Below are 13069 nucleotides of genomic sequence, written 5' to 3' on the forward strand. Positions count from 1 at the left end.
GGAATTCCCTATTTTACCAGATATAGATATGAAAATTATAGATCTTCTCAATTCGTTTTCTTTGCAGAATAGAAAATAAATAATTTTTTTTAAGTTTTCATTTACTGACTTGAATATACCTGTCAATCGAGTCTCAAGGCTCTTCCCAGAGATAGTTGTGATCGTTTCCCTTAGGTATCTTGGAGATTGTGAATGGTGTCAGAAAACACACTCGAGATGTTGGAATGACTTTCCCAACTCCAAGTTCTAGCGAGGCTACAGTAGAAGAGGACAGTGATGTGACTTCTTGGTCAGAAGAAAAGATAGAAGAGAAAAGGCTCCTTACCAGTTATCCTGGGGAGAGAAAGTTAAGGAAGAATAAGCAGAGCTGCTGGGAAGGTCAGTTTCTAATTCTGCTTTCTTAGTAGAAAAACTAGTGAATTTCAAGTCTTTTGCAAAGCTAAGATTCTTTGTTTCTAAATGATTTAATGTTGACCCTATCTTTCCCCAGCACCACCTTGGCAAATTTTGAAAGTACAGTCATCTCTCCGTATCTGCAGGGAATTGGTTCCGGGACCACTCATGGATACCAGAATCCATGGATGCTCAAGTCCTTTATATAAGATGGCATAGTACTGCCCCCTGAACCCAAGGATTCTGTGTACATGGATACAGAGGGCTGACTGCATCCAACACTACAATTCCTGAGTCACACCTGCAGTTAAGCAGACTCCAGGGCCTCCTGGTGGCCGCTGACAGCTGAGTCCCTGAGAGCCTATATTATGCACGTCTCTGATGAAAAAAGTGAAAAATCTTCTTTTTTTCTTAAAAATAATTCCTATAGGAGTTTCATGGTTTGTTCCTGTGGAAAATGTGAAGTCTGGTCCTAAGAAGGAAAACCTGCCCAAGTTTCATGACGCTTGTGTCTCCTGGTTTGTACCAGTAACCAACACCACACCTTGGAGGGAGCCACTACAGGAAAAGAACTGGCAAGGAGAGCACATGGACAGCCACAGTTCACTAGCAGGCCCAGGCAGAGATCCACTGAAGCCATTTGTGAGAGCAACCCTACAGGTACAATGACATTGAGTTAATTTTAGCCATATGTTTAAGAAGGAAGAAGGGGCAAGATACAAAAGAGTTAAACCTGTGACTGGCTTTCTGAAGTATAGTCAACTGATCCTCGTTTCTAGCACCTCCACAGTTCATCTGTTCTCACACTCATTAATCAAAGGCTGCCTTACTGTTAGCCGTTATAAATTGTGCATCACCCTCAGTATCTGGGGCAAGGCACTAGAAGGGAGGATGTTGTGTAGCTGCTCATTGGGTTTGTAGATACATACCAGCACGTGGAGTGCAGTAGAGACCTGATGTTTGCGTCAGCCTTATATTTGTTCCTGCATTTACATAACTCCTATTTCTGCTTAACACAGGGTTTTAAAGGCACCAGCTCTCTTCTTTATAAATACCTGGGGAGCTAAAGGAAATGTTTTTGTTTTGTTTTTAAATTTCATTTATTTATTTATTTTATTTTTGGCCGCATTGGTTCTTCACTGCTGTGCGCAGGCTTCCTCTAGTTACGGCGAGTGGGGGCTACTCTTCCTTGCTGTACACAGGCTTCTCATTACTGTGGCTTCTCTTGTTGCAGAGCACAGGCTCTAGGCGCGCGGGCTTCAGTAGTTGTGGCACAAGGGCTTAGTTGCTCCGCAGCCTGTAGGATCTTCCCGGACCAGGGATCGAACCTGTGTCCCCTGCATTGGCAGGGGGATTCTTAACCACTGCATCACCAGGGAAGTCCAGAAAATGTTTTTTTTTAATGACGTATTTCTTTGAAGGGAAATTAAAAATAGCACAACGGGCCAAGCTTTATCCCATCAACACTGGGGAGAGTTGTCATTGCCACAGTCTTAGTTCTTGGCTTATTCCAAAGGCATTTCTCTGATCCCTCTGATTTTCCTACTGGAGCTTTCCCGCACAGGGAGTTGTTAGATAATTCTTCAACTCTAGATATTTTCTATAAGTTACAAACAGGCTTTCCAAACCTGTTAGGCAGGTACTGTTTTTTCTAGGCCCTTGGAGAAAAGCCTATATCATTAATGTGAGGTTGGGGGCTTTTTCTCCTCCTCAGGAATCACTGCAACTTCACAGACCTGACTTCATCTCCCGCTCTGGGGAACGGATAAAGCGCCTGAAGTTAATAGTCCAGGAGAGGAAGCTGCAGAACATGTTACAGAGTGAACGGGAGGCACTGTTCAACACTGTGCAAGAATGGCAGGGCCACCGGGACGCCATGCACCTGCTCCCTAAGAGAGGTATACTCTTCCTGTTCACTTTCCTATGACTTGGTAGAGAGGGCAAGGTCTGCTTCATGCAAGGCAGCACTGCTCAGTGCCAGGCTAGTTACAGATCAAAAAGTGACCTTTTGCTTGTTGAGACTCAAATCTCCTTAGGTAGCAGAACCTACCCAATTTAGCTCTCAGCATTTTCACAATCCAAATAAGCCCAGTTACTCTTGCTCTGTCATTACACTTTAAAAGTGAGAGCGTGCAGTGAGAATGGTGTTTGGGTTTGTTTTTGTTTGGGGGGTGCCACGTGGCTTGTGGAATCTTAGTTCCCTGACCAGGGATTGAACCCGGGCCCTCAGCAGTGAAAGCACGGAGTCCTAACCACTGTACCGCCAGGGAATTGCCAAGAATGGTGTTTTTAAAAACCAGCTCTGTCACCATGAGCAAGTTAGTTCCAAACGTATAATGTTTTGAGGGGCTTGGGGCTGATTCCAGGCTTGCCTTCCTCATAGGGTAGCAATAATAATAATAATAAATACTTATATAGCCCTTATGTTTTGTCCAGACATTGTTCTTGTTTAATGCTTCCAGAACCTCTCTGAGGTGACACTATGAGTATCCCTATTTCACAGATGAGAAAACTGGGCCAAAGAGAGATTAAGTACCTTGCCCAAGATTTACACACCTGTTAAACTGGGATTTGAACCCTGGTGGGCTGGTGCTAGAGTCTATTCTCTTAACAATTATGCTAGATGTAAGATCTCAATAAAATAATATGTGAAATCCATGAAAACTATAAAGTACTACCTAATGCTTTCATCACAGCCTTACCTGTAAACTGGTCAGTGTTTCAATGCACACTGTCTAGTCTGTGCCACAGTGTTGTGTCTTCAGAAGCCTCAGGCTGCTATCATAGTCATCATAGTCTAACCCTGGCCTTGGCCTTGGCCATTACTCACCACCCAGCACTGCCAGCTCAGGGTAGGGGTGCAAAGTCCCAGCAGCTCCCTCTCACAGTTCTTGAGCAACACAGCCTTCCTTATTAAGGCACAATCCCCTGTTACTGATCCCCTAAGTGTCGGGGACCCCTCAATGGGTCCTCTGCCTAGAGTCACAAATGTCAATTGAATGAGACCAGGTTCGACATAGCAGAGCATAGACTTTATTCATTGATCAAGGAATGGAGAAAGGAGAGCTCATGTTCTAAATATACTTTCTCCCTGAAGGGAGCAGAGTAAGGGATTTTAAGGGTTAGGAGGCAGATAGGTCATTAGGGCTTGAGGAAAGGGATGGAGATTTTCAGGGGCAGCCGGGGGCAGCCAGGGCATGCACAGTCTTCCATGGTCCTTTGCACATGGCACAGATTGTGCCTAGCAGAGTACAAATGCCCCCTTTGAGCAGAGATCATAGCATGGTAACGAAGCAAAGGTAACTTTTGGACACTTCCAGGTTTCATCCGCGCACGCTTATTGTTATGGTCAAGTCAGAACTGGTTTGGGGGAGTTCACCACTATATATCTCTCAAAGCATGTATCTTTCAAAGTACAGCTGCAAAACACCTCTGCCAAATGCCAGGTACTTTTGAAACGAACACAAAGATAAATCAGGGCAAGTGTCCTTCAGCTCTCAGGGGCTGGTATGGAAACAGAGAGATAAATCAAGTCACAGGTCCTTCAGTTTTTAGGGGCTGGTATGGGTGACACCACCACTGCTACTCAGCCATAAAAAAGAATGAAATTTTGCCACTTGCAACAGCATGGATTAACCTGGAGGGTATTATGCTTAGTGAAATAAGTCAGAGAGAGAAAGACAAATACTGTATTACATCACTTATATGTGGAATCTAAAAAATACAACAAACCAGTAAATATAACAAAAAGAAATAGACTCACAGATATTGAGAACAAACTAGTGGTTACCAGTGGGGAAAGGGAAGGGGGGAGGGCCAAGATAGGGATAGGGGATTCAGAGATAAAATAAATAAGCTACAAGGACATATTGTACAGCATAGGGAGTATAGCTAATATTTTACAATAACTATAAATGGAGTATAACCTTTAAAATTGTGAATCACTATGTTGTACACCTGAAACTTATGTAATATTGTAAATCAACTATACCTCAATTAAAAAAAAAAAGACACAGTCCATTAAAAAAAACCCTCTTCTTCTTTTGCTTAGACTTCCTGGCTGCCCAAAAGAAAAGGCCTGTTGGAAAGAAGGAAATGATTCAGCGGTCTAAATGGTATGGCCAAAAGAATAAGTAACTATAAAAGTATAAATCAGGCCACCAAATGGTCAGGAGCTATAGCTTGGCCCCAGAATAAAGGCATTATGCTCTAGGTAAAACATTATGAGAGATAAAAAAAAAACAACAAACAATACATTATGAGAAAATTAGTTATAAAAATAGTTTCTCACTTATGGCACTAAAAAAGAAATGAAAAATAGGAGATCATGGTATGGATGCCTCATATATAAAAAAGACAAAGAATCGCCACTAATTTGTTTGCCTTAATCAGGCTTGTGTTTGTTAGAAACAAATATAAATAAAAAATATTTTTAAATAAAAGTAAATATCTGGGGCCTTACATCTAGGCAATCCTTTTACTAGGAATTGTATCCAGTACAATGAGAGATAGGGGAATAGTTTCCAAGACACAGTAAATTAGGCTTAAAAAAAATCAAGTTTCAGAAGCATGTGTACACTGCCACCATTTGTATAGTCTTTAATAAAAAAGTATTTGTGCTTACATAGATGCATATACTTGTATATGCATAGACTATCTCTGGAAGGATACCCAAAAAATTGGTAATAGTTGTTGCCTTTGGGACAAGGAACTGAGTGACTGGGGTACAGAGGTTGGAGAAAGACTAATTTTTTACTTTTTTAAATTTTGTGCCTTTGCATTTATTAGCAATTAATTAATTAGAGATATGCATATATTGCTCATGAGACTGCCATAGAATAACTAAGTTAATGGTTGGTTACCTCTTAGGGGGTCATTGGAGACTTCCTTTAATAAGAACAGTTTTATAGTTGGCATAGTGCTTGAAAACAATTTATCTTAGGTAATTAAAGCATTCCTCTTGAAGTCTTTTTACTCTCCATTTAGTAAACCATTTCCTTATAGGTATTTCAAAGGGATGCTTTAATCAAGTGGTTCTCAAAGTGTGGTCCATGGGCCTCTGGAAGTTGCTGAGGCCCTTTCAGGGAATTTGCCAGGTCAAAACAAATTTCAAAATACTACTAGGATATTATGTGTCTTTTTAACTGTATTGACATTTGTACAGATGATGCAAAAGTAATGAAGGGAGGACTAAAACTGCTGATGCCTTAGCACTATTTGGGACAGTGGACCAAACTGCTAGTCTAGTTGGCATTTTATTCTTCACAGCCACATGGCAGCAGTGTAATGGAAGTACACATAAAGCACTTCTACTGCATACCAAGATACGACGATTGGTTCAAGGAAAAGCCTTGGTTTGTGTACTGAGCTGAACTAGCTGCCTTTTTCATGGAACATAGGTTTTACTTGAAAGAATGACTGATAAACTAATTATTCCAAATTTGGTATATGACAGATATTTTCTTGAAAATGAGGAAGTGAATCTGTCACTTCTCCAGGAAAACAGCTGACAGTATTTATTGCCAAAGAGAAAATCTGAGCTTTCAAGCAAAGAATAGAATTCTAGAAAACTTGTGTCTACTAATATGAGATTGACTATCTCCCAGTACTTAGACTTTTCTGATGAGATCAGCAGTGACATAAATAATTGTAATATTTTTCATATTATATAAGTAAATATGTCAACATTTAAACTACCACTTGTCAAGATTTGGTATAGTATCAAGAAAATCAGGGAATTCCCTGGTGGTCCAGTGGTTAAGATGACGCTTTCACTGCTGAGGGCGCAGTTTCAGTCCCTGGTCGGGAAACTAAGATCCTGCATCCCGAAAGCTGAGCGGCCAAAAAAAAAGAAAATCAGCAATTATCTGAAAAGAATATTAAAATACTCTTTTCTTTTCCAATTACATATGTGTGTAAACTGGATTTTTTAATGTACACTTTAACCAGAACAACATATAACAGCAAACTTAATACAGAAGCAAATATAAGAATTCAGCCATCTTCTGTTAAACCAGACATTAAAGAGATTTACAAAATATGTATAACATGCCACTCTTCTTATTTTTGTTTTGAAAAGTATATTTATTTTATATGTTAGCATGTAACAGGCTTATTTTTTAATAAATTAAGAAAAAAGTTTTTTTATTGAAGTATAGTTGACTTACAATATTAGTTTCAGGCATAAAACATAGTGATTCAATATTTTTATAGGTTATACTCCATTTAAAATTATTACAAATAGTGGCTATGATTCCGCATGCTATACAATATATCTTTGTTGCTTATTTATTTTATACATAGTTTGTATCTCCTAATCCTATACCCCTATTTTGCCCCTCCCTCCTTCCTTCTCCCCACTAGTAACCAGTGGTTTGTTCTCTGTATTTGTGAGTCTGTTTCTGTTTTGTTATATACATTCATTTGTTTTATTTTCTGGACTCCACACATCAGTGATGTAATACAGTATTTGTCTTTGTCTGACTTGTTTCACTAAGCATAATACCTTCTAGGTCCATCCATGTTGTTGCAAATGGCAGAATTTCATTCTTTTTATGGCTGAGTAGTATTCCATTGTATATACATACCACACCTTTATCCATTCATCTGTTGATGGACACTTAGGTTGTGAAATAAGTATTTTTTAAATTCTTTTTAAATGTTTTAATTTCTAATACAGTAAGTATCAATAGATAAAGTCCACATTCACCAAAATTGCCCTCAATTTTTAGGAGTATAAAGGTGTCAAAAGTCCAAAAACTTTGAGAATTATTGCTTCATTCTGAATGTCACAAAATTTAATTAATGGACATTACATAGTGTTCATTGTGTGGCAGCTAATAACACTCTCACCTCAGCAAGAGGAGTCCTTGCTATATGGGACTATGAAGCTTGCCTGCAAGAAGGTAGGGCATCTTCTGAAAGGTATCTGTGCTTTAAAATATAAGTATAGTTGTAGGGGTGGATTAAGTACCCATCTTCTAGGAAGAGACATGTTTTAAATTGATACATTTTCATTAGAGTACTTCTGTTCCATTTTATTTCTGATATGGCCCCCTTTCAAAGACGCCATCTACTTCCATGTGAGAATCATAGAATTGAATGGGATCTTAAAGATCATCTAGTCTACCTTTAACTTTTAGGAAACTGTAACCCAGAGAGAGGTTGCCAGGAAGTCAGGGCCAGAGCTGGGGTTAGAGTCCGGCAGCAGACTCCCCACCCAGTACTCCTTCAACTGTATCATGTGGCGGACTTGGAGCTCTGGAGCTCTGTGTTACTCATCATCTTTTCCCAACACCTACCTCTACCAAAGATGTTTAAATGTTTCTGATAAGAGAAAAGATTTGGAGAAGAGAGAACCTGACTCTCTTAACTTGAAGCATTTCTTCCAGTGTGTCCTTTAAGAGAAGTGTTTTCACTAACTTATTAATGCGTATATTTGGGTATGCGCCAGGCACTGGACTAGGTACTACAAATGAAAGATAGTTGACTCCAGACCATGAGCAGACAGACAGTCCCAATAGTATGTAGTAATTGCTTTCAAGGATCCATTTACAAAATGCAATTTCTGGCTACTCTGATTAGCCCGACTCCCAGCTTTCCAGCCCTAGAATACAACCTTTACTGGCCCAAGCGGATTTTCTCTTCACATCACATGTTCTCCTTGGGATAACTTGTCTTTTTCCAATGGACTTTGTTATCCCTTCTCTCACCGTGACTTTTTTTCCAGCTTTACTGTGATATAATTGATATTTAACATTGTATAAGCTTAAGCTATGTAATGTGATGATTTGACATACATGTGTATTGCAAAATGTTTACCACAATAAAGTTAGTTAACACATCCTTCACCTCACATAATTACCATTTTATTTTTCTTGTTGTTCTTATAGTGAGAACATTAAAGCTCTACTGTCATAGCAACTTTCAAGTATACAATGCAGTGTTGTTAACTACAGTCACTGTGCTGCATATTTGCTCCCCAGAACTTATTCATCATAAAACTGGAAGTTTGTACTCTTTGACCAGCATCTCTCCATTCCCCCATCCCTCAGCTCCTGGTAACCACCATTCTGTTCTCTGTTTCTGTGAGTTTGATGCTTTTAGATTCCACATATAAGTGAGATCATACAGTTTTGTCTTTCTCTGTCTGACTTATTTCATTTAGCACATTGCCTTCACGGTCCATATATGTTGTTGCAAATGGCAGGATCTTTTTCTTTTCTTATGGCTATTCCATTATATGTATATATATCACATTTTCCATTATATATATTCCATTATATGTATGTTCCATTATATGTAGATATATATATATCACATTTTCTTTATCCATTCATCCGTCGATGGACACGTACGTTTCCATGCCTTCACTATCGTAAATAGTGCTGCAATGAACATGGGGGTGCAGATATCTTTTTGAGATCATGATTTCATCTCCTTCAGCTATGTACCCACAAGTGGGATTGCTGGATCATACGGCAGTTCTATTTTTAATGTTTTGAGGAACCTCCACACTGTTTTCCATAGTGGCTGCACCAGTTTACATTCCCACCAACGGAGCACAGTCTCACCTCCTCACCAGCATTTGTTATCTCTTATTTTTTTGATAATAGCCATTCTAACAGATGTGATGTGCTATCTCATTGTGGTTTTCATCAACAGTGACTTTTTAAAATATGTTTGTTCTTCTTTGATCTCTTTCCTGACCTCCACTTTTGTGTTTTCATTTAGTGATTATCCTCACTGTGTCCAAAGTGGAACTACCCATTTTCCTCTCCCACACTTACTTGGGCCACCCACTCACCCACTGGAAAAGCTGGGGAGCTATTGCCTCCAGCTCCGTGACCCCGCACTGTACGTGCAGTCGGCTAGTGCGTCCTGGAGACTCGCCTTCATGATCGCTCTGGAACCCATTCTCCTCACTGCCTTGATGCAGGCTTAGCCTCCTCTCTTGGAGGACTGCTCTTCTCCCCCTTCTGCTCTTTATCTTCTCTAATCTCTTTTCCACAGAGCCGCTACATCATTATCAATGATTTCTTTTTCAGATTATAGAAAACTTTGGAAAATATAGAAAAAATCAGAAAGAAGAAAATAAATGTCATTCATAATTCTTCCATCTAAACATAACTAACACTAGTCCTGTTTCTATGGGGATTTTGCAGAGACCTGTGTTAACACACTTCTTTCTCCCCAGATTGTTTATCATACTATATATACAGGTTTGTAGCCTGCTTTATTTTGCTTAACATTGTATTGTGAACGTTTTCCCATAGCATAAAAACTATTTGAAACATTTTATGCTTTGTAATAATTTTATTATAGCCCATAATTTGTTTAACTGTTCTTTTCTTTTGTTGGAGATTTACATTATTTCCAGTTACAGTGTATTTATCAAATGAATGTTTGATCATGTTCCTCCCTACTTAAAATCAGTGGCATCCAGTCCCTGATAGGACAAAGCCCAAGGTTTTCACATGGCTATGAGACCTTCACCCCATCTGCTTCCCTCCTGTTCCCCTACACTATCTCCGTGAAGCCTTGACTCCATTCTTACCAACACTCCCTTCTCCCCACCTCCCCTTTCTGTTCCTAACTATTCTTCAAGACCTACCTCAAGCTTAGTCTCTTCTCTGGTCTTCCTTGACCTCCTTCAATCAGAATAAGTTCTGTTTCTTTTCCTATAACTCTATGTAGCATTTTGTAGATATGATGATATTGTATTTTCTTTTCCATTATTTTTCATGCTTAAAAATATGGTAGTAATACGAAGTCATTATCTTATATTGAAACCATACATTTTTCCATATAGAGTGAAAAGAAGTTCATCTCCACCCCTCATTCCACTTCTTTCCCATAAGTAACCACTATTAGCAGGATTTTATTATGTTTTTATCTGTATCCCTTTTCAGATCATGAGCACTCCAGGCCAGGGTTCTTTGTGTCCAATTGTCTAACAAGAAGCAGGGCACACAACAGGCCCACAGCCTGTCTGAGGGACTGAGTGCCTGGAGAGCAGTAGAGCTTAGGGAGATGTGGGGAGGAGTGATCGTGTGCCTCTGTGGTCAGGTGGCCTCACTGCTTTCTGTCTTTCCATCGGTGCCATTTCTAAGGATTTATGAACAGCTTCCAGAAGTACAGAACAAGAGAGAAGAGGAAAAGTGGAGATTGGAATATAAGCCATACTGGCTGCAAGCCCAGCTATATAAAAAGGTCAGTCAGTCCTAGAGCAGGATTGATGAGATTTATCAGGGGAAAGAGAAATTGAGAAAAACACATCTGACCTGTTTGAATTAACCACATTTGGAGAGTGAACTTAAGCTCATAACGCATTGTACCACTACTAAAATTTAGAAGATAAAAGCACCTGTAACTAGAGTTCAAATCCAAAAATCTAGAAAGGCAAATCTGAAAAAGGCATCTTCCAGGGACTTCCATGGTAGTCCAGTGGTTAAGACTCAATGCTTCCACTGCAGGGGGCACAGGTTTGATCCCTGGCCAGAGAACTAAGAGCCCACATGCCGCATGGCACGGCCCCCCAAAAAAATTGTTTTAATGTTTTAAAATTGTTTAATAAATAAATAAATAAGGCACCTTCCAGGCATACATTTGGAATGAAACCAAATTTCATACTTGGGTGTCAGTTTAGACGCCATGCTGGAAATGCCCACACCTTTCAGAACTAATGAGTTTTCATCCAGAGTCCCAAATGATAGTTTTATGCCCCTTATGGGTGAATCATACACCACTAGAACTTTTTAAATAAATTGGAAAATGTCCAAGTGTAGCATACAAGTTGGCAGTTTGGGTACTCAGAGCCTTGAAGCCACTACCATTTCCTGCCCACAGCCCCAGTAGAATCAGTGGTACTGTAAGTTTTAGAACCTCACAGGCCAGGGGACTTGATACCAATTAATTCCTTGAGAAAGCAGATGGGCCACTATGCCTGAAGGTCCAGATCCTTCAGTGTTCTCATTTCTTTCCCAGCCCCCTCACTTCACCCCCAGAGGACTCTGAAAGTCAGAAACCAAGAGACGAGTTCATACCAGACTGATGTGGGATTGGAGAGCTGCTTCTGGAGCGCATACCGTGGCTCAGGCTGGGCTCCCTCAAGTGGGGACGCCCCAGGCACTACATGGCCTGTCTGGTGTGTCAGCATCACAAGGCCAGGCCTCTTATTGTGCTTGTGTGTTTGTGAACTGATGGATGGATTAGTCTATTAGGATTATATTAATATTATATTTCTGTATAGACTATAATAGACTACAGATCATCTTCCCTAAACACTTCAGGAAGTATTTTTTGTATAATTACCATAGTTTCTGTAGCTGGGAAAGAGAAACAAGATTTGGGGAGAATGACACTGGTCTCTTCAGCAACATGTCTGGGGTGAGGAGTGGCTGTCTGCCTCTAGTGGCAAGAGTATCTAACCTCTTTCCTGCCTTTCTTTTCTTCCACAGAAAGTGACCAATCAATTCTTGGGGAGAAAAGTTCCTTGGAACTGACATAAGTATTTTCCTCAGAGCCTTGGAATTATATTTTATCAGCCTGGAGGAGCACAATCCTTACTTTTATGAGTCTGGTTTAATAAAACTTACCTTGTTGTCCATGTGTAATTTAGAAGTAGTAATCTTCTAAAGAGTCTTGGGTAGAATGATGACTAAGATTATTAATGGTTTAGGAGCAATACTTTCTCCACAGTGGCCTTGCCCACAGGGATGTTTGTTACAATGGTATTATCTTAATTCTAGGCAAGAGTAATTCCCTTTTTGTTTGTGTTTTTATAGAAAATAACTTCTGATTGACTCATAGTAAAGCAAGCAGCAGAGGGTTATTTATTTCCCATCTGTAGAGGTGCAGGGAGCTATGCAGTGTCTCCCTGAGGTGTGTGGGGAACTTCAATTTAAAAGCACCAGTCAAGGAAAAGAAATACAGCATAACACGGTGAGAGCCCTTTTGTTGACTTGGTGTCAGGCAGTGTCTGGTTAGGGTAGACATCAGGTGGGCCCAGAGACTCTCAGCAGACACAGGTGCCTTGGGTCCAGAGCTACCTCCTAGCCTCATTCCAGCTTCCTTCGGGAACATTAGCCTTTAGTAGACACAACTCAAGAGGCAACAGAAGCTTGACTTAAATCATGGCCTGGCCCTGGCCAGTGGGATGTGGGTTGTGCCACTTCTAGGCCTAGTCCATGTCAAATCCCACACTCTGCCCCTGGCTGCCTTCTTGCCCTTCAGCAGCGACCTTGGGGCCATAGCAGACTGATGGCACCATTGGCCCTGATCCTTCTCACGTGGATTCTTCTCACACTCCTTCTCCACGCCCTTTCCACATGACTTCGCATTTCCTCTCACTGAAGAGGCAGGGCATGACACCTGGAGATCTAAGCGGCGGCCCAGCTGAGCTCAGCCTAAGCTGCTGACCCACAGACTCATGAGCTGAAAAAATGTTTATCATTATTTTGTGGTGGTTTTTTATGCAACATTCTTGTGGCACTAGATAAATGAAACAGTAGCAACCCCAAAAACTGAATGGAGCAGAGCCACCCCACCACCAAGGCCATTCGGTTCCAATGTGAGCAAGCAGTAAGCTTTTACTGTGTCGTCGCAGTGAGACTTCAGGGTTTGCTTATTACTGCAGCAGAGCCGATCCCTCCTAACTAATCCACAGCGACACAGA

The 13069-nt window shown here is 40.5% G+C and overlaps 1 long non-coding RNA gene across 1 annotated transcript; it reads left to right on the forward strand.

The window, feature by feature from the left end:
* Window positions 1-259: 259 nt before the first annotated feature.
* LOC309833490 lies at window positions 260-2210 on the forward strand. The gene is made up of 3 exons (XR_014297773.1): window positions 260-378; window positions 824-1053; window positions 2108-2210. It is a non-coding gene; the product is annotated as an uncharacterized lncRNA (long non-coding RNA).
* Window positions 2211-13069: the final 10859 nt, after the last annotated feature.

This window comes from Grampus griseus (assembly GCF_964374135.1).
Source record: "Grampus griseus genome assembly, chromosome: 15".
Classification (NCBI taxonomy): domain Eukaryota; kingdom Metazoa; phylum Chordata; class Mammalia; order Artiodactyla; family Delphinidae; genus Grampus; species Grampus griseus.